Source organism: Fukomys damarensis, unplaced genomic scaffold (genome assembly GCF_012274545.1).
Source record: "Fukomys damarensis isolate Sample0158 unplaced genomic scaffold, DMR_v1.0_HiC HiC_scaffold_12, whole genome shotgun sequence".
Classification (NCBI taxonomy): Eukaryota; Metazoa; Chordata; class Mammalia; order Rodentia; family Bathyergidae; genus Fukomys; species Fukomys damarensis.
The window spans coordinates 42,435,940-42,458,837 of NW_022900924.1; the positions used below are offsets into that span (position 1 = coordinate 42,435,940).

The 22,898-nt window shown below is 38.7% G+C and overlaps 1 long non-coding RNA gene across 5 annotated transcripts in view; it reads right to left on the minus strand.

Moving 5' to 3' along the window:
• Positions 1-22,898, minus strand: part of LOC104862210 — a 54,191-nt gene that overhangs the window by 19,116 nt on the left and 12,177 nt on the right. The window lies entirely within an intron of this gene.

Here is a 22,898-nt window from a genome sequence, read left to right on the forward strand (position 1 = left end):
ACTTGATCAACATTTACTGGCTCCAAGTGTGGAGTCAGACAGATGTGGGAGACCATGTCAGCTGTCAAATTTACGGACACGTGAAAGTCTAGAAAAAGTCAGTATTACCATAAATATTTATTTAGAAGGAGAAAATAGATCATAACTATAAATTTTGGAAAGGTAATATATGCCACATACGCTAAGATCACAAGCTCTGCATTAGTCAATATTTAGGATTATACAGCATAGCAAGGTGGTGTGAACGCAGAGGTAAGGAACAGCACAACCAAGGCACTCAATGAGCCAAGCTTGGAAAAGGGGAGTAACTATGTATAATTCTGAAGGTCACAGTGAACAAGGCACCTGTGCTATGGTTGCACAGAATCATAATTCCTCAGCTGCATTGTTTCCTTGCTGTAGAAATGTCACAATCTCATCAGGCATTGAGACCTCAATTGTGACCGTTGGCATAGAGAAGTCCTATCTCTGCACATCAGCCAAAAGGTCAATTAGCAATTTACACTTAGGCCTTGGAGTGACTCATAATCGATAGCTTAATTCATAAGGCAAACCAATAATATCTAAAGCCTGCTCTGTGTGGGTTCAAGCTGGTCTCCTACAGGCTTTAGAGGACTTAGACCTATGAACTAGATTGGAAAGATGCAATGCTACTTTTAAATCAAACGTTGACTTCTAATGAGAGACAAGCAGTATTACAAGCTGCTACTACATTTGGAGATGAATATTATCTTAATTTTAGAAGATCTAAAGACAAGCAGCCAGGAGAATAGATGAAGACCAAGCAGTCCCTCTATAAGACCCCCACTGGCCTGCCAACGAGACAGACTGAAATAGAAGACACTTTCAGGCATATATTCTTGAAGGTCAAGGAGAGATGAGAAGCCAGCCTTCAGTTATTTTAAATTGTTAGCTATTTATCAGGAGAAAGATGAGAACCATTCTGCCTTCTTATATCATTTATGAAAGGCTTTGATAAAACATACATCCCTAGCTCCTGACTCAATAGATGGACAGACTGTTCTTAAAGTCAAGTTTATTACAGTCAGCCGCAGATATTAGAAAAAGGTTTAAAAAGATGGCTTTTGCTCCAGATAGCTCACTTGATGCTTTAGGAAAAAAATCACCTCCTCGGTATTTTATAATTGAGATCAAAAAGCAGCCAAGGAGAGAAAACAAAGAAAGATTAAAAGGAAATGGCAGCTTTAATCACAGGCTTAAAAGGAACAGACTCTATGTGTGATTCTCTGGGCTTCAAAAAGAGCTCAACAACCATTAACCTCATCTGCTACTACTGTGGAAAACCAGGCCACCTTCAGGGGCACTGCCACGAGAAGTCCCCTGGACCATGCCCTACTTGACAACATGACCACTGGAAGTCGGAGCCCTCTGAAGTAAAGGCTGTAGGGCTCAGACCTATCTTACCAGCTGGTCCAGCAAGACTGAAGGGCCCAGGGCACTTTCTGCCTCCTCCCTCTGGCTGGACTGTCATCTCCAGCCATCGTACCTCAATAAAAGGGGTCACTGAAGAGCAGGACTCACTATTTCTCAGAACCCTCGGTCTATCACTAGGATGTTTTTCTTTTTACACACTCCTTTTCATTATGCCTAAAAGTCCAGTTTTCCCCTTCCTGGGGAAAATATTTTATCTCTTTTTTTATCTTATTTGAATACTGTAGGCCGGGCGTGGGTGGCACACGCCTGTAATCCTAGCACTTGGGAGGCTGAGGCAGGAGGATCCCTGTGAGTTCGAGACCAGCCTGGGCTACATAGTGACTTCCAGGTGTGTCTCAACTACATAGTGAGACCCTGTCTCAAAAAACCAAAAAATAAATAAATAAATACTGTAGCTTAACAGTCTTACAATATATAGATAGTATACTGTCATGTGCCCCCTCAGAAGAACTCTCTAGCCAAGGCACCAGTGCTCTGCTAAATTTTGGAGCAGACAGGGGTTATACAGTTTCTAGATCTAAAGAACAACTTTGTAGCCTTGGGGTAAAATATTTGGGCCTTGTCCTATCTAAGCAAAACTGAAGACTAGGGGGAGAAAGAATTAAATCACTTCTTTCCCTCCCACAGCCCAAGACTCTAAAACAGCTAAGGAATTCCTAGGAACTACCGACTTTTGTCACCTTTCAATAACAAGATATCATAAGATTTTGTGATCCCTCTATCAGTTTATAAAGAAACCCAAAAGACAGATACCCATATTTTAACCTGAGAACCTGATGAACACTTTCATTTTTTTTCTCTCACTCTCTTTTTCAAGAGGCTAAAAATAAGACATTCAGATTCTTTGATTATTGGCTTAATTTTCTGCTTAGCAACATAGAGTCAACCATAGCTCTTTTCTCTGGAGACATGTTTTGCTAAAGATTAGAGATCCACTCTGGGAAAAGCTCTTGGTCTTAATTATCTTTCTGCACCTGAGATGGTCAAGATTTAGTTCATGTGTCATACCTAGAACCACTCTTCTGTCCTTTCTCCCCTGCCCTGCCCCTGAGAAATAATGCAGTTTTCAACAGTGTTTGGTCCAAGGCAATCCTCTCCTCTGTGGCTGCTAGATTTCAGGACCAAGCTTCCAGAATGGTGAGTTTCCCCTTCCTGGGCCTCTTTCAGAGTAAAGCTCACCTCCACTTATCTGTAGCCCATATTTTAAAAATCTTCTCTAGATTTAATCCTAAAACTCTAAAAGAAAAAATATAAAGGTTTAATCGGAGTTTATCTGCCTTTCAATCCTTAGGCAGAACTACAGATTAACTCCTTCCCTCCCCTCAGGAATGATGCAGACTGGTTTTTATAGCACAGGACAGACTGAGTTTTACAACACAGATAAGTTCTTTGATAGAATAAAAGCTTACCAGGGAACTTTATGAGTTTAATAACAGTTTTAAACAAGCCAAGTGTGGGGGCACACACCTGTAATCCCAGCAGTTGGAAGGCAGAGATAGGAGGATCAATCACAGCGAGTTCAAGGCTAGCCTGGGCTACACAGTGAGACAATATCTCAAAAAAAATTAAAAAATAAATAACAGTTTCAAACAAAAACAGGTACTAAAGAATAGATATAGCCCCAGTCCCCCAGAGGACTGCCTCTCTTGTTATGACTTCTCTCCAGGACATCTTGCAAGGACTGCCACTATTATCAAAAATATGCTAACTGAGGATCTGAAAAAGAAAGGCCTACAAGGGTCCAAGGGTCATAGGCAAAATGAGAAAAAAAAAAAACTGTCATAGGGACATGTACAACAGGACAGATTAGAACCCTGGCAGTCCTTCTTCCCCAACTGTATAAATTATGTATTTAGCTCCTAGTCTCTTTCTACACCAAAACCTGGATTACATACCAAACCTTAAAAGTAATTAAAATTATCTTTTAATAGTCTATCCCAGCAGAAAAAAACAGGTACATGTGGCTATCAAACAGCAGTTTTGACTATCAGCTGGGATTATCTAACAACTATAGGCATCAAGCAACAAGGAAAAGTCTGTGCAGCTAGATATTTCAATCAGATAAAGCATCAGCCTCCCGCCCACCTTAAAAATTGTCTTTTCTTTCACAGATCTTATTCCTTCTGATTCTTATTACAAGAGATCTCTATTAATTGGCCTACAAAAAGTTCTCATTGATGATTAGTCTTTTTTATAACTACAAATCTAAAAACTATAAAAGAATTATTATAATTCAACTGGGCCAAATACATCTGAGTGCACCAAGGTTTTATAAACAAATTGTCTTATGTGTGCTTGTCCATCTGTCTATCCAATCTGGCTTACAGCTATTTTGTTTGAGCTCAACAATTTTTTGCTTTTTTATCTTTTTAGGTTTGCCTATAATTTAAGTTAGTTTATAGATAAAGATCATTAGGGTTAAAGACAAGCTTCCACCCAGGCTGCCAGCTAATCTAAATAATGTCAACACTTGTTTTACAAATACTATACATATTGTTGTGCGTGTATAACTTGAGAATCTTTCACTGGTCAAAAATAATGTACTAATTGTTATAATCTCATTCTCACAGGTCATCTAAACATTTATGGAGATAAATAGATACCCTTAGCTTTAGGAAAATTACTGGGCAGGACTCCCCTTGGTGACTAAAGAGACACTGCCTAGAAATATCTTTTGTTTCAGCCTTTGTTCACAAAAGGGACTCCAATAATTTCCTCAGCCTTATGGGAGATATACTCCAATAAGCATTGCTAAATATATTACGGTAATATGTTTATATAGGTCATCTTTGAAAAGTTAAGTTTTCTGTAAAAAAATAAAATTTTATTAAAAGATGCTCTTGACACAAAACTAAATTAAGGGACTAAGGGATTCATATAGCTGTGATACTCATTGTTGCTAATTTCATGGTGTACTGAATGAATTCATAATTCATAATTCTGGGTACACAGGTCTTCTAAGATATAAAACCAATATTGTTTATGGTAATAAACATTTTTTTACATAGGTATTTGCCTTTTTCTTGTGCTCCAACTACCTATGATAAGAGGTACATGACAAGCCAGCATGAGATCATTTTTTAATGATATAGATATTATATGTGTCACTACACTTAGGGATGCTCAGGCACCAAACAGCCCAAACAAGCTCACACTATAAATTAGAGCTAAATGTTATAAAATTCTAAGGTACAAGCCAGGTGTGGTGGCACATGCCTGTAAACCCAGCACTTGGGAGGCTGAGGCAGGAGGATCCCTGTGAGTTCAAGACCAGCCTGGGCTACATAGTGAGTTCCAGGTCAATCTCAACTACATAGTGAGACCCTGTCTCAAAAGAACAAAAAAATAAATAAAATTCTAAGGTATATTTATTGGCCATATATTCTCCTTAGATGGCATCCTATTTAAAAATAACAATTTATGTTGGAGTTTTTTTGTGAGTATGTCACTTACTATCTTGCGATCAGATAGAGATGTTTGACTAAGAGGCTATTCTATATTAAGATAGACTTTAAAGTGTGTTGTGACGATACTGTCATCATGGTTATCATACTAAAATCATGTGTGGCTCCTGATCTCAAGTTTTCTTTGAAAAACTATGTAACTGTTGTCTGTTAACATTCTGCAGGGATTCAACTACTAGAACAATCATGGTTGATAAAAATAACAATCATCTAACTATACTTCATATTTCTGAGTGCTTCATATCCAGGTAAAATTGTAATAGTTAAGCTCACTGCTCCTACTGCACGATTAATGTCACTGATCTTCTCTTCTGTTTGTTCAAAAATTAAAGTTTGGAGACCAGAACTGGAAAGGTAACTGGGCTAACAGAACAGCCAACATTTTGGTCCTGTCCCTCCAAGGTTAATGAGGATGCAAGACATGAGAAAACCTTTTCTACAGGATCCTGCAACTTTGATTCAGAGTCACACAAACTCCTGAGCAACAGGGAGACTGCTAGACCCCAGAGGACAGAATCAACAAATATAGTGTGCCAAAGGAGATCACCCAAAGGGAAAAGTCTCCTGTGCTTTCACAGAAAGCAACATGGTCAAGCAAGGCCATCCTGATAGCAAACACTGACAGAAAAGCTGAGAGGCCCTATGCAAGGTTCCAGAGTAATGCCTGAAGAGACCTAACTGACCTTAATAGATAGCAAGAAGTTAATTTTAACTGATACAAGTCTCACTTTAACTTAGTCTTAAACATCCTGTAGAAAAGAACCAGAAGAGACCTAGAATAGCAAAAGCCATTCTAAGCAACAGAAACATGACAGGGGGTATCACAATTCCCAACTTGAAACTATACTACAAAGCCACTGTGATAAAAACAGCATGGTACTGGCAAAGAAAAAGACCTGAGGATCAGTGGAACAGACTGGAAGATACAGTAACAACTACAGATGTATTCAACTACCTCATCTTTGACAAAGGAGCCAACCATCCTCAGCGGAGGAAAGCCTCTTTAATAAATTGTGTTGGAAAAACTGGATTTCAACCCACCAAAGATTAAAACTAGACCCTTATCTTTCACCATGCACTAAACTAAAATCCAAGTATATTAAAGATCTAAATATTAAAACAAAAACACTAAACTTGCTGGAAGATAAGTTAGGCAGAACTCTCAAAGACACTGGCATAAGAAAAGACTTTATGAACAAATCCTCAGTAGCACAGGAACTAGCAGAAAGAATCAACAACTGGGATCTCATCATATTAAAAAGCTTCTGCACTGCAAAAGAAACCACCAACAGAGCTAAGAGACAACCTACAATGTAGCAAAAAATTTTTACCAGTTTCTCCTCAAAGGACTATTATCTAGAATATATAAAGAACTCAAAAATATCAGGCCCCCCAAATATAAAGGCCCGATTCAAAAATGGGCATCCAAAATGAACAGACATTTCTCAGGCAAAGAAGTAAAAGTAGCAAATAAATATATAAAAAAATGTTCAACATCACTGGTTGTTTGAGAGATGCAGATGAAAACAACACTGAGGTTTTACATCACCCCAGAAAGAATGGCTGCTATCAAGAAATCAATAACAAATGTTGGTGGGGTTGTGGGGAGAAAGGAACCCCTCTCCATTGTTGGTGGGAGTGCAGACTGCTGCAACTACTGTGGAAATCAACATGGAGATAACTCAAACAACTAGGATTAGAGGTTCCATTTGACCCAGCTATCCCTCTACTGGGTATCTTTCCAAAAGAATTAAAAGAATCATACCACAGTGATATATGCACACCCATGTTTATAATAGCAGCAGAATTTGTAATAGCTAAAACTTGGAAACACCCCAATTGCCTATCCACTGGAGACTGGATAAAGAAGATGTGGTTTTTCTATAAAATGGAGTACTACTCAGACATAAAGAATGAAAAGCTAGAGTCATTCATAGGAAAATTGATCCATATTGGGGCCAAACTCTTGTATTTTTTATTGAGTTTATTGGTATTTTTTAAGTACACAGTACAGTTACATTCATCATTGGGATCCTGTATGAGGCCATACTCATAAATAAGACACATACTCATAAATAAGACATACATGTGTAAATACCAAATATTTTCTCTGGTGTGAAAAACTAAAAGTGTAAATAAAATCCAAATTGCCAGGCATGTTGGTGCATGCCTGTAATCCCAGCACTCAGGAGGCTGAGGCAGGAAGATCACTGTGAGTTCAAGACCAACTTGAGCTACATAGTGAGCTCCAGGTCAGTCTCAACTACATAGTGAGACTCTGCCTCAAAAATAAATAAATAAATAAATAAGATCCAAATTGTATAACTGATAATGTGAAATAGGAATAAAAAAGGGCTAAAGGTATAGGGGAAGTGGGAAGGGTGGGGGAAGGAAATAAGGGAAACGAAAAAATATGAGAAAAGGAAAAAATGGAAACAAAGTGCAAATAGGGGAGGACAGAGGGGGTGAAGGGAGGGCAGGGACAGGGGAAAAAATGAGAACCAAGATTTGTCATGTAAAGGTACAAGATCCCAATGATGAATGGAACTGTACTATATACTTTAAAAGTACCAAAAAGCCAATCCTGCTAAGTCAAATATATTACTCCTCCTTTGCCACTCCCTCTTTCAAAACTTTATAATTGCTAGCTGAGCTTATTAAAAGTAGAAGTGTTCCAGAAACCTCCCTGGAGTCTGCTTGGTGATTCCGCACCTTACCCTCCCAGTCCAAGTTCCTGAACCTTGTTCTGCAAGAGGGCTTACAGATGACAACAGTATAATACACCCACACCACTCTAAGATTTGCTTTTTAATTTTAAAAAAGTTTTCTTTTGATTTTTCTGGTAGAAGTAGACCATTCAGTACAACAGCACATGAAAAACCAGGTTTGCAAGTTTTGGAGGAGATCAAAAGTGAATCATCAGATTACACACACATGGATGATGAAGATGATCCATTATGGTAAAAATACTTGTTTTCATAACAGAAGAGTGGTGTGGGTGGATGATGATGATGATGATGATGATGATGATGATGATGATGATGACAACGACTTTGACATTGGCCATGTGAGCCAAAGTTCCTATGACAGTGAAATAGAGCAAGAATCAACAGAGCTGGGCATGGTGGCTCACACCTACAATCCCAGCACTTGGGAGGCTAAGGCAGTGAGGCAGGAGGATCGCTATGAGTTCAAGACCAGCCTGGGCTATATAGTGAGTTCCAGGTCAGTCTCAACTACATAGTGAGACCTGTCTAAAAAAAAAAAAAAGAATCAACTAACATAAAAACAGGGAATGCAGACCTCCTTGATTCAGATAATGAAGAAAACACCAATGAGTGCATTTGACTAGTCAACATGTTGCAAAATGGTCATGCAACCAAATGGAACAACCTAATGTTAGAGCTAGGTCTGAAAATATAGTGAGGATCTTGGAAGAGGAGAAACCTACTGGAACTAATGCCGACACTGCCAGTCAATGTTGAAAATTGTAATAGACAAAATGCTATAAGATGCTGCAAATACACAAAGGCTGAAATACAAGTAAAATATTCTGTATGCATTAATAGCAATACTCAGAAATGTATTTATTATGACACCTCACTAGCTGAACTGAAAGCATTAATAGGTCTGCTGTATTTAGCAAGGCTTTCTCATGGAAATCATGGAAATGTAAACAACTCATGGAAAAGCATGGGTATGGGTTCCAGATTTATTTGTAGAATAACAATGACACTGGGGACATTTGGTTTCCTTCAAAATTGTCTAAGGTTTGATGATAAAACCACCCACCAAGAAAGAAAAAGAACTTATAATCTCTGTCTGCTATCCTGTCATTGTTTGACACATAGGTGAGTAATTGCCAAGCAATTTGCACCCTATCTAATTAAATGACTATTGATAAACATTTTGAGCACTTCATGGCCACTATAGCTTCATGGAATATATGCCCCCCCCAAAAAAAAACCCTTCAAAATATAGCATAAAAAGTTATGCCTTTATAGATGCAAAGTTTTATTATTTAAATAAAATTTGAATAAAATTTGAATTTAGAAATTTATCTTGGAACTCAGCCACCACCAGTTCCTTATTCGTGTAGTAATAAACTGAATGATGCTGTTATTGTAGATAGGTCAGTTAATTAGATATCTTTTAGGTAGTTAGGCCCAGCCCTCAAGGAACCAACATGGAAGGCAATCAAGACACATTCACTGAAGGCCAGCATTGTATTTGTTTTTTGTTTGTTTCTTTGTTTGTTTTGGTACGGGATCCAAACTTGGGTCCTTGCGTGTTTTTCAGTTTTTCATTTTTCGAGGCAGGCAGCAGAACCACTGAGCTAAATCCCAGGCCCAAGGCTAGCATTGTAAAAGAAGAGAAATTACTACTCCCAGCTGCTTCCCCTAAGGATAAATAGCAGTGAATGATATTCTAAATAGGTATGAATTGCCTGGTGGGGGGTCATGATCTTAACCCACCCCAGGAATGATCCCTGACCTATCCCTTACCAAAATTCCTTGTACACTTGCCATGTGACTTGCTTCCCCATTGGATCCCCATTTAATCAATATTACCTAAGGATTATACTTGTACTCTTATTGGTTGATCAAAGTTTTAATCCCACCTCACGTTCACCTTGTGATTTCTCATTGGATCAATATTACCTAAGCAACTATACTTACAAGACAGGCAGCAGAACCACTGAGCTAAATCCCCAGCCCTTAAGCAACTATACTTGCAATCTTAATAGTTGGCTATACTTTTGTCCCACCTTGAACCTCCCTACCTCGTGGCTTTGTCCCATAAAACACCTCTGAAAAACAAGGTGGGTGAACAACTCATTTTGCAGTCCCCCTTCTGTCTCTCTTAGACAGATGCTTTCTTTCTCTCAATAATTTTTTCCTACTCTTAACCTCCACTGCTACTAAAATTCATTCTTCAGTGCTCGAGAACAAGAACTCATGCTCCAGATATCTACCCAGTTTGAGAGTTACATCTATTCCCCTTATATCACTGTAAACAGACTTGTTGCTCCCATATCTCAAGCTAATCAGAATGTGACATTTGGCAATTGGTTTATTAGTTTGCAGTCAATGTTACGTTTGCTAACAGAGGACAAATTGATCAGCACAGGAACCCTATGCAGGAACAAAGCAGAAATTCCAAATGAAATGTTGCAATTTCAAAACAGAATTGTATGGTACAATCTTTGGAGTTCAGAAAGATTTATATTGGCCTCATATATGGTAAAGAAAAACAAACTGGTACTGCTGATATCAACATTGCACCATGATGGAAATATTGATAGAGAAACTTTGAAAAAATGGAAACTTTCTACAACAAAACCAAAGGCAGAGTGGTGTTGTTGATGAGTTATGCAGCAATTATGATATCACTCAAAACACAAAGTGGTGACCAATAGTTGTGTTTTACTCAATCCTAAACGTGCAGCATAGTTAACAAAGAAAATAACAAGTACAAAATACCAAAGGATTGGGATAGAACTCTTAAACAATCATTTACAGGGGCCGGGGACTTATCTCAGTGATGCAGCATGTGCCTCACAAGTGCAAGGTTCTGAGTTTGATCCCTGGTACAAAAAAAAAAAAAAAAAGAGAGAGAGAGAGATCTTCTATAGCAGAGGAAAAACACAATGTTTCCACTGAGGGAATTACACAAAAAAGTTATGGAGCACACTGTGAGCTGAGAGGTGAACAGGCAGGAGCAGCATCCCAAAGACCTAGTATGACAACAGGAAAACCAAAAAAGATGTCAACTGTGCCCTACAAGAAAGGAGAGGAAAACAAAACATATGTGCTATTAGTGCAAGTGATACTTGTACATGGAACATGCAATTTTCATGTGTGAAGTCTGCCTTGGGTGTGACAATTGAAGCAAAGATTATTTTTGTTGCAGAGTTCTATTGGTATTTTCATTCTAGTTCACCTAAGTTTTTTTGCAGGGTTGTTTGTTTGTTTGTTTGTTTTTGGTACTGGAGATTGAACTTGGGTCCATGTGCTTGCCAGGCAGGTGGTGGAACCACTGAGCTAAATCCCTGGTCCACATAAGTCTTTATTTCTGATGCTATTTTTTAGATTTTGGAAGCAAGTAAACAGCTAATGTAAAAATATTGTTTATTCTAAACATGCAATACATAATAAGAATGTAATACTTTATTTTATTGCTATTTTATGCTTTTATTAACTACACATTGTATAAGAACTTCCTGACAAAACAGCAAGACCAGTGAGATGTCATGTATGTTCTACAAAAGACCAGGAAGGCAAAACACAGGTACTGTCAGTGTAAGTGATATGTGTGTATAGAACGTGATATTGTCATGTGGGAAAACTGCCTCAGGTGTGATAATTGATGTGAAGATATTTTTTGTAGAGTGCTATTGATAATTTCATTGTAGTTCAACCAGGTTTTTATTTCTTATGTTCTTTTTTAGACTGTGTACACCAAAAACCAGTAAAAGTTGAAATTTTTGATGCTTTTTGATAAATAATAAATATTTAAAATGTAATTATTTTAATTTTGTGATTTTTTTTTCCTGTTAAGAACTCACTGTAGCCCGGCATGGTGGCGCACGCCTGTAATCCCAGCACTCAGGAGGCTGAGGCAGGAGGATCGCTGTAAGTTCAAGATCAGCCTGAGCTACATAGTGAGACCCTGTCTCAAAAAAATAAATAAATAACTCATTGTTTAGACTGGAATCTTAGCTCAGTGGCACTGTACCTGCCTGGCAAGTGCAAGGTCCTGAGTTCAATTCCCAGTACCAAAAAAACAAAAAAAGCAAACAAAAAAAAAACTCATTGTTTAATAAAACTCATAAAACTAAAATTAATAACTCATCAGTAGAAATATTCTAAAGAATACATGCGGGTTTGACACACACATGTGTATGCACCTTTGTGACAATAAGATCAAGGGCCAAGGATGTAGCTCATTGGTGCCGCACGTGCCTGGCAAGCAGTAGGTCCTGAGTTTGATTCCCAGTACCAAAAAAAAAAAAAAAAAAAAGATTAAAATCAGTTCAGTTCATGATTGCAGTATACTTCTTATTGTTTAATAATGTTATAGAAGAATAAAAGGTATTTTTTATATGAGTCACCAGATTTTATGTATTTTGCTACTACGGAATCATTGGCAGTTAAGAAAACTCATAGTGGAAACAAACATTTCAGTTCATTTTTATTTTTGTTTAATTTTTTTCACTTAGGTGCTGGAGATTGAATGCAAGCCCTCGAGCAAGCTAAGTACACCGTCCACCACAGAGCTGTGCCCTTAGCTCTTCAATTGAATTGATTTTTAAAGGCTCATTAAATGCTTTCAATTCATTATTCTATTAATGAAGTTTCCAAATCTGTGTTCACGTCTTTTTATTTCAAAAGTCATACTTAGGGTTTTTTGTTGTTGGTGGTGGTGGTGATGGATTTGCATGAGTGCATGAGTGTGTGTGTGTGTGTGTGTGTGTGTGTGTTGCTAGGGATCAAATCAAGGCCTCACATGTGCTAGGCAAATGCTCTGTAACAGAGCTACACTCTCAGCCCATTTACTCTTAATATAACAAAAAATTTAAGACATCAAGATAGTGCTAAAGAAAAAAATAAGATATTAATTATTGCTCAATGATGAAATTGACCATCATAGATTTCTTACCTAAACCAACAGAAACATTAATAAAATGCAAATTTATTGATTGTAAATAAACTGAAAGTATTAAATAAGCTGAAAGGAAACTGAATATCACACTCACACTAGTATAAATATTAGTGGGTTTTTTTCCCTTTTGTCATTATAAAATTTTGTGGAAGGCAGGCCACGGAGAGGAAAGAAGAGAGAAAAGAGTTGTTTTCTCTTAATCTTACAGTGCGATTGAAAGTAAAAATATGCCAGAGAAAACTCATCAACAAGGCAAAATACTCACATGCTGGGTTCAATACCACAATCAACTGATTCATCATTTCACTGAACAGGCTGAAAGTAAACCACCACACTGGGTATGGAGAATACTTTACTATCATTTATTAGGTATCATAATGTAGGTCAGTATCAAATAAAGGGCATGAGGGCTGGTGATGAAGCTCAGCAGTACAGCGCCTCCCTGGCAAGCACGAGGTCCTGAGTTGGATCCTCAGCACCAAAATGAATAAATGGCAAGAAGCCTGACAAAGAAACAGCGACAGCCGGAATCAGCCATCAAGGCTGTGGGTCTTTACTGACTCCACTGAGGCCCAAGGTCCCCTTTAATGTGTAGATGTCTCTGTGGAGGAAAGGGCGGCTTTAACTTTATGTTTCCCTCTCCATTTCTGTCTTCTACAACCGTAAAAGCCAGCAGGCCCTGGTGGTTTTGGAGTAGTGCAAAGTGTTCGAGGCAAAAAGATGAGAGTTTGAATCTCGTCCCATTTCCACTTGATCTTGGACTAAGAAGTTGACCTACCTCGGGTGAAGGCAAGGTAACACTGGAAAGCTCAGAGAACAAGGAGAGGACCGAGCCAGGAAGCCAACACCGCACACAGCAGACATGAAGGCCGTGGCAATTGTCACTCTTTACCCTTGAGAAAGGGAGAAGAAAGTCCTTGTAGAAAAGCAGGGCTTCTTGAGCATTAATGTATGTGAATAAACCAACATGTGTAGAATTCCAACTGTATGCCTAGAAATGTATATATAAATACATTTCAAAATTTTATTCTCAAAATAACTCTGAGAAGTAGATTTTCTTTCCACGATACAAAGCAGGGAGTTGACAATCAGTTACTGTGATTCTGAGAGTGTTGTGATTCCAAAGCTCACACTCAAAGCTCACCTGAAGAGGGGACACAGCCGATGCAACAGAAGTAGATGAGGACCCCTGAGTGTAAGCAGGAGAATGACCACGTGGGGGTGGGCATCCAGGACATGAAGAGGAAAAAGTGAAGGGGTTCAGAAGATACAGAAGGGTAGAGATCAGAGTGCAAGGGCAATAAACCCCTCTTTTCTCATTCTCCTTTAAAAGCCAAAACCGTTGCTGTTCAAGGCTCAACCTTTCACCTTTTGAATCAAATCATCATTGACAAGGTATCGATTCAACTGCTGCCTTGCATGGATCTGGTCCGGCTTCACCTTCCAAGGTGTTTCCATGGTTCCCAAGATAAGAAACGCAAAGAGAGGTCAACAGGAGAGAGATCAAATACTGCCATTCAAAAGGGAGCTTTTCAACCATGGAGCTTAGCCATGAATTCACTTCTAATCAAAGTTTAACAGTGAACTAGCAAACAAGAGCTGGAGCCTCAGGTATGAATACATGAGTAAAATGAAATCTAACAGGTGACAGTCACATGAAAAGAGAAAAATGCTGCCAGAAAAACATCTTATAGCAAGCTACCTTATAGCAAGATTACACTGGTTAGAGTCCATACACTGTGAACTGAATTTAGGGAAGACATACAAAATAATGCTTTTTAATAAACTATAACCTTCATTTTGTTTTACAGATGAACTACTTAACCATCTTAAGGTATCATTCAGGAGTACACAGTATCAACTTGGACCCAAATTAGTAAATTTCTTCAAAAGTCATCATGAATTTGTGATTGTTAAATGCCAAGAAGTCTTATCATTTTTTATACTCTTTACTCACTTCTTTGGAGATGCAGAATCTGAGGTCAATTGAAGTGAATGGGTTCCCATCCTTGTCTATATGGGTAAGAGCTGGCTAGAATGATGCCCTAAGGTAATTACATCAACGATCATCAAAGAATTAAAATGACACCAGGAAAACAGTAATGGAAATGGTCAAGAAAAAAGCAGAAGTAGCTTTATACAAGGGAGTGCTACATATATTTAGTATTACTTACATACATTCACCGTCACAAACCTGTGGGCTAGGCAGTCAAGCGCCTACTTTACAGATGCTAGGGCTAAGGTTCAGATAAGTTAATTAACTTTCTCATTATTCGTAAGTGCCAGTTAGGATTAACAGGGGTGGGCAGTGCTCTCACAGAGGACACGGGGAGTGTGGTAGAAAATGCCTCCATATATAAATTCTCCTTTTCTTTTTAACACAATCTCAATTTTCATCTGACAAAACTGTCACTTGGAATAAAAGACATTTCCCAACTTTTCCTGCAGCTGCTTATGGCCACATGCTTAAATTCTGGCAATGAAATTATCAGTGGGAATGTTACATGGGACTTTGAGAAGGACTGATAGCCTCTCTCCTGTGGATGGTCAGCTTATATCTCTTTTGAGTCCATGTTCTTAGCTCTCAGGTCACTCACAGAGAAGACTGGACTCCAACTGTGAACTCCATTGCAGTTGACTGGAACCTTTAACATTCCTCGGTCTACACTTAGTTCCTACCTGCTTCTCCTATGAGAAGGAGATGCATCTGCTCACCTAAGCTCCCCACGATGAAAAGCAAGCCTGGATGGCCACTTGAGCACCAAGGAACAACTATTTCTACCTATCATCACTTAAACTGACTAGGTTCATAGCTGGTCCTTGGTGCCTGATCATGCTCCATCCTGAATCTTTCAGATTAGAGCCTAGTTTTGAACCTTAGAAAGTTGGCTGAGGTCCTCACTGTCTTCTAGCTACTGCTGGCCTCGTTTCCAGGACTGGACTGTGGTATATCTCACCTCATTACACACACATCTCTGGTTTACAGTGTAGTCCCTACAATGTCCAGAACTAGATGCTCCCTCCTTTTTTTGCCTTCAAATCAGATTCCACTTTGGCCACCAATTGCAGTATGAAACCAAACTGTATTTTGCTACCTCACCTCTCAGCCCCAACAAGAACATTTCCAAGGTATCAGGCCTTCCAAACAGCATGATGCCAGATGTACAGGTTTGTCAGTGTACCCCTGGCCAGTAAGTTACAAAGCTGTCCTGGCTCAAAATCTTTCTTTCCCAGCATTGTCATACAGGATGTCATTTTGTAAGGGAAGGAGCAGAATCTTTTTATAATAATGAAGTTTACCTAATCTAACCTCTCTTGACTTGTATGTGTTATACACACATATGAAATCAGGCCCATTTAAAATCATAGAACTATGTCTAAAAAGCTGGCCGCTATTTTCTACTCTCTCATCAATAAACGTGAAACTGCATAATGAGATCAAGAAAGTTGCTAGGAGACACAAGTTGACAAGGAGTTCAATTTGCAAACACTAAGTTCTTGTAGGCCTTGAAGCAATCAAATTTGTGTTTTGAACAAATAGGTATAAAAGGGGTGCTTAATGTCAATTAATCTCATTAATGTCAATGAAGATAAAGCTCTTATATAGAATGATTTTCCAGATATGGTTTGCAAGTAAAACTAACCCAGGGAGATTAGTGGGGAAGAGTTGGAGAGCTTGTAATAAACAATTTCAAAGTCCTTAACTGCATGTAACTATAGAAAACTAATGGAGAAATAAATCATTCTCTATCTGTAGGTCTGCTACTGAATCAGAGGTTGATGTTACTGATCTGGAGTTTATAGGAGAAATGAGAAGACTGCATTCGGGTCATGCATAATTTTATTCAGCAAAATGGTGCTCTGACATCCATCCTTCCAGGTCTCAGTCAAGGACAGGAAGAGAAAAAAATGGAATCGCCTAGAAAAATGGGAGCTCCCTATGAAGATTAAGGCAGAATCCTTATTAACTCTAAAACCAAGAAGAGATGCCAAATAGTGAGAAAATGAAGTAGGATAAGAATTTCTTTGGCACTGACACATTGTACAGCCTGTCTTAAATGAATCTTGGTGCCAGAGACTTAGCTCAGTGGTTCTGCTGCCTGCCTCACAAGCGTAAGGTCCCAAGTTCGCTCCCTGTCACCAAGATAAATAAATAAATAACAATTAAATGACTCTCGGAAAGTGAAATAAGTCTGTGGAAACCTAAACAAGTCCACTTTTTATATAAAAACTCTTATTTCTGGGATGTCTTCCTGACTGGGCTACCAATTTGGACTTCATTTCTTTGTACCCATTACATGAGGGACAGGCCTCCGGTACAGCAGCTATACATTACAGCATAAAATACTGGAATGGTTTTAGCTAGTCTGGCTCCGGACTAAGCTACTTGGGGCAGGCATTAATTGTAGGGCTTAGTACGAGTCCTGTCATTGTGTATTGAATTAATAAATAATATTATTCCACAAAATGCTAGTCCAAACCAAAAGAAAGCTAACTTTCCTACCTACGGAATGATATGGGGCAAAATGGCGATGGCAAAACTAAAGCCAATTTCCTTTAGTTTTTCCTCTAGAACAAAACCAAATATAGTAGATAGGATCATCTGTTCATGATTTTTAGAAACACATTATTTTAGGACTATGATTCATGTAGTAAAGACCACTTTCATGTAAAGTTTCTTTATCAGTATTCAAAACTTAGTGGTAATTTAAACATTGCTTCTTTTTTATTTGGGTTTCTGGAAATATGTTTGTATTAGGAGAGTTATTCCGAGAAACAGAACCAATAGATCTATCTAGCTATCTAAAGAAATGTACTATAAGCTTACATGATTATGGAGACTAGCAAGCCCACGTCTGCAATGTGAACCAAAAGGCCGACAGCAAGGAAGAGAGTGGATGGTACTAAGTCCAAAGGCAGTCCACTGGAGAATTCCATCTTGCTTGGGGCGAGTAATGTATTTTAGGAATGACAGTCATAGTATTTGTTCGTGCAACTATGAGGATTAAATGGATATAGACACTTAGCTCTGGACCGGGTATATACAGCAGTAAGAAGCCAATGAATATTAATTGTTGCAGCTGTTTACGCATGATTTTGTCCTGATTGTGCTTAACTGCTCAAGGCAGAATTTTTTAAACCACTTCAATCACGTTTCTTGCTTAATCCATCGTGTATATTGATACAAACACGATGGGCTTAATTGGCTTCAGATTTTATGGTTTTGTTTTTATGATAAGGATACCAGGGTCAAGGGTGTACTCTAATAGCAGAATTGTGTGTGTGTGTGTGTGTGTGTGTGTGTGTGTGTGTGTGTGTGTTTTAAGAAACAAATGTGAGAAATACTTCATATGCAATTGAAGTTTTGGGAGAAGCTACAAAATCAGTGAAACAGAAATAAGCTCTGCCTAGGCTCTGGTGAAGACAGATAAGGAATCCTGCAAAGACTTCAAGGAAAGAAAGGTCTGGAGCACATAAGCAACATTCTAGAGCAGCGATGGCGAACCTTTTGGAGATGAGTGCCCAAACTGCAACCCAAAACCCACTTATTTATTACAAAGTGCCAACACTACAATTAAACCAGAATACTGAGGTTTGCATTTAGAAAAAACAACTTATACATCAATATCTTTTGTCTCAAAAGAAAAACAAATAACGTGTGTGATAGGTTCACCACTGTTTTAGAGACTCCAGTCAAAACTGATGTGAGCTCCTTGTTGTCGTTGTTTTGTGGTGCTAGGGATTAAACCCAGGGCCTCCCACACGCTACCAAAGTGCTCTACCAAGGAGCCCATTCCCTTAACCCAGATATGAGTTCTAGTCAAAGAAACTTCAGATAATTTTGTTTTGTTTTTTGGTACTGGGGATCAAATTTGGAGCCTTGTGTTTGCGAGGCAGGCAGTGGCACCACTGAGCTAAATCCCTGGCCCTAACTCCAGATTACTTTGAAGGAAATCTAACATATTTCTTCTACATATATTTCAATGTGCATTTTTTTTTTTTTGGTCAGTTTTGTTTTGTGTTTTGGTGGCACTGGGAGCTGGATCCAGGACCTTCACTCTGAATTATAATCCCCAACATTTTAATTTTATTTTTTATTATTATTATTATTTTTTTATACAGCACTTCACTAAAACACTGAGTTACTCAGGTTGGGCTCAAACTTGCAATCTTCTGGCCTCCGCTTCCCAGAATACTGGAATCATGGGCCTGTGTCACTAGGCCTTGCTATACCTGTGAGTTTTCTATAAATTAAAATTTGAGGCCTCCTTATATTTACATATATGTGTATGTACATATTTTTTTGGTGGGGACAAGACTGCCGTAGGAGTGTTACATGCTTTTACCAGAAGCTATGCAACCTGGTTGTCTCCCTGTGGGTGGTAGCAGCCATGACCAAGTAATATCTACACAGTGACATTATAATCCCATCTCCCCTCTTCATTAGTTAACGGAGCTACTATCAAAGAGACCCTCCCTCATCAAACACTAGGTCACACCATAATCAATGACTACTGAAACTATGTATTTATGAAAATATTAGTAATTACATTTTACGTATTTGACATTACAGAATCAAACATTATTTACCGCTGTCTGCTGTGAATTTTCATCTTTAGTCTCCGTACTACACATCTGCATTATGATACAGATTCTCATTTTTAATTAAGGTTGATAAAGAAGTTTGATACGTAGTTTCCAAAGGTAACCAACATTTTAGTCTATGCCCTATTATTTATTATCCAGTTTATGCCACTGTTTAATTACTGCGAATAAAGAGATAAATTTATTCACTGGGCCGGGGATTTAGCTCAGTGGCACAGCACCTGCCTGGCAAGTGCGAGGTCCTGAGTTTGATCCCCGGTACCAAAAAAGAAAAAAAAATGAATTTATTCATGTACCTATCTTTTTTATTTATTTTGAATTGTTTTCTCGGGATAAATTTCTCTGAGGATCCAGATTAATGTCTGGCTGAGTCAGGAGTGCCGCACCCATCTCTCGTGAGAAAACTCTGAGGCCTATTAAGGCTGGAATAATCAGCCCCCTCGGGTGTGTAGAGATCTGATCTTAGACAGATAAACTATTCCTCTCAAACACCTCTAAAGTCCTGTCTCCATTCACTTTAGCCCCTAAACCATACAATCCAAAAACTAACATGTGGACAATAAGGATGTGCCAAATATCCCAACTCCACCCTAGCTCCACCCCCGCCTTACCCTATATAAGCCTGTGCATTTCCTGAATAAAGCGGAAGCTTCCAGAAAGCTCCCCGGAGTCTGTGTGGTGATTCCGCACCTTCCCTCCTAGTCCGGGCCCCTGAACCCTGTTCTGCAAGTGGGCTCATGGACAAAAACAACATTTCTCAAAGTAGAATCAATAGATCTAATATTTGACTATATTTATGGCTAATGTTGCTTGTTGCCATATTCCTTTTGGAACATATTTTATTTACAGTGTCATCAAGAATGAACACCTACAGCCCCTGTCAAAACATTTTCGAGGTTCCTTAAAAAAAATAAAGATAAAGATGAAAAAGATAAAAATAAAGATAAGCTGAGCCTGGTGGCACATACCTATAACCCTGGCACTCTGGGATGCTGAGGCAGGAAGATTGTAAGTTCAAGCCCAGAAAGACTGTGTCTCAAAATAAGAAAAAGGCTGGGGATATAGCTCAGAGCAAAGGCCCCTACATTCAATGGTTCAATCCCAGTACCACACATACACACACACACACACACACACACACACACACACACACACACACTTAAAAATAAAACTACCTTATGATCCACCTATCCCATATTATATATTAACTATATGTCCAAAGGACAGAAAATCAGGACATCACACATAGTACTGTTCACAATAGACAAGATATGAAATCAAAGTGTCCATTGATGGATGAATGGATAAAGAAAATATGGTTCATAAACACAACAGAATATCACTCAGCCATAAAAAAGAATGAAATTTACACATTGAATGCCCTTAAATGTGAAACTAGAGAGCAGGGGGGACAAGAGGAGATGGGGGTAAAAATTACCTAAGTGTATTGTGCCAGGTATATATCTGCCAAAACAAAACCCATAAATCTGCATAAACCCATAAATCTGCACTAATAGATGTGAAAAATGAAATTCTTTCATTTCTAGCAACATGAATGGAACTAGAAATCATCATGTTAAGTGAAATAAGCCAGGCAGAGAAAGACTGTGTGCTCTTGTTCCTTTGTGCAAGCCAAAAGGTTGAAAAGTTCTACCACAGAAGTAGAGTAGAATAGGGATGATCAGAAGATGGAAATGTTGGGTAGGAGGGGACAGAAAGAGGCTGATGTTCATGTACAAAAATACTTTGATAAAAGAAATAAATTGTGATTTTTGGTAGCATAGTAGAGATTCTAATTACCAGTAATTTATTGCATATTTCAAAACAACCAGAAAAAAAGGATTTTGAATATTCTCCAACACCCGGAAATGATAAATGCTTAAACTGATGATTATAGTAACTGCCCACCTTTGATCATGACATGTTGTATACATGTATCAGAAAACCACAGTGTGTACAATTGTTGGGTCAATTAAAAAAGAACAAGGGGCCAGGTATGTAGCTCAGTGGCGCTGCACCTGCCTGGCAAGTGCAAGGTCCTGAGTTTGATCCCCAGTACTGGAAAAAAAAAAGAGAAAGAATGTGCACATAATTTCACTTCAACACTGACAATTGTTACAATAAAAACCTATACATCTTTGTGTTCTTTTAGTAGAATAAAATGCTATTTTGAAGTTCTTTTCACTTGCTTGTCTTTGATTCGGGATAATTTTTTTTTTCTACCTGTTTGTCTACTAACTATATTCCCTCTTGGGTAGAAGAGGCATTTTTCTTGAATTAGTAAAGGGTATGTCTGAACAAGATAACAATGTAACAGGAGCCAGGAATTTTAGAATCTGATGAATTCTCGGTTTTCATGAATTATCCTACTAAGAGTGGGCATAGATATTTCTGGATTTAATTTCCTTTTTTGTAAAGTCATGCTGGTTAAATTTTAACTACAACAGATGGTTATTTAGAAAAATTCCATGAATTTACATGCCTTAAATTCTTAAAAAGGTATATCCAAGCATTATTTTACAAGTATGATTTTACAATATGAATTTAGCATTATTGCCACCTCCCCCCCAAAAAAGCATGATCTAAGATTATCCTTGAATCTACATACATTTGATATATCCCTGACTTTGGTGTCTTTGTTTGTTCAGGCTGCTATAACAAAATAACACTAAATTGGGTGGCTTATAAAGAAATGAAACTTATTATTTCTTACAGTTCTGGGGCTGCAAAACCTGAGATCAAAGTGCCAGCAGATTCAGTGTCACGGAAAGGCTCACTCTCTGCTTCATAAATGCTACCTTCCCTCTGCGTCTTTCCTTGGCAGTGGGAACAGACAAGCTCCTCCAGGCCTCTTGCATCGGATACTAATCCCACTCACAAAGGGTCTTCCCTCAGGACTTAATCTCCACCCCCAGAGCCTCACCTCTTAACCCCATCACACTGGCAGTTAGATTTCAACATGGGACTTTCAGAGAGATTCACATCATAGCATTTGTGATTAGGAATTTACTCCAAATAACAAAACTAGGAGCTTCTACAGGTTTCTATTTTGTGAGAGAAGAATGAAGTACATAGATATACATTTAAAATTATGAAGAACAGTTCTGAAAATCTATTTAGCAAATATTAACTCATTGGATTTTTTGAATATAGGAACGGTGGGGGGGATACTGTTTTGGGGGAGGAAGCTTCTCTAGGGGCTGCCTATCCAATGACTTCCCTCCTTTTTTCCCCCCCAGAAATCCCACTGACTTTAACCGCCAGTAGTCATCCGGAGTTCAACAGCGCAGGCCTGCTCCCCTGGGGGAGGTGAAGTGTTCCCCAGCTCGAGCAGAATCCAAAGTGGCCAGCGAGGGGAGGAGCAGCCCTGGAGAAGAGATTCACACCATGGGCGGGCAGGACCTGGCCAAAGAGTAGATCTAGCCAGGTTCTCACCGGCAAGCAGCCAAACTGACACTGGCTAACTGAAGACTGACAGGGAGCTTTGCTTATCCTCTCTGAACTGTGGGCTAGTGTTAGCAATTTTCTTGACCCATAGACATAATCACAGTGACAGAATGCCCAGGTGATGGTCACTGTTTTTCCTAGTCCTGAGGACTGAACTCAGGCCTTTCCCACTGAGCTATAGCCCCAGTCCTTTTTAGTTTTACTGTGAGACAGTGCCTCACTAAGTCACCAAGTTGCACAAGCTGGGCTCAAACCTGTGAT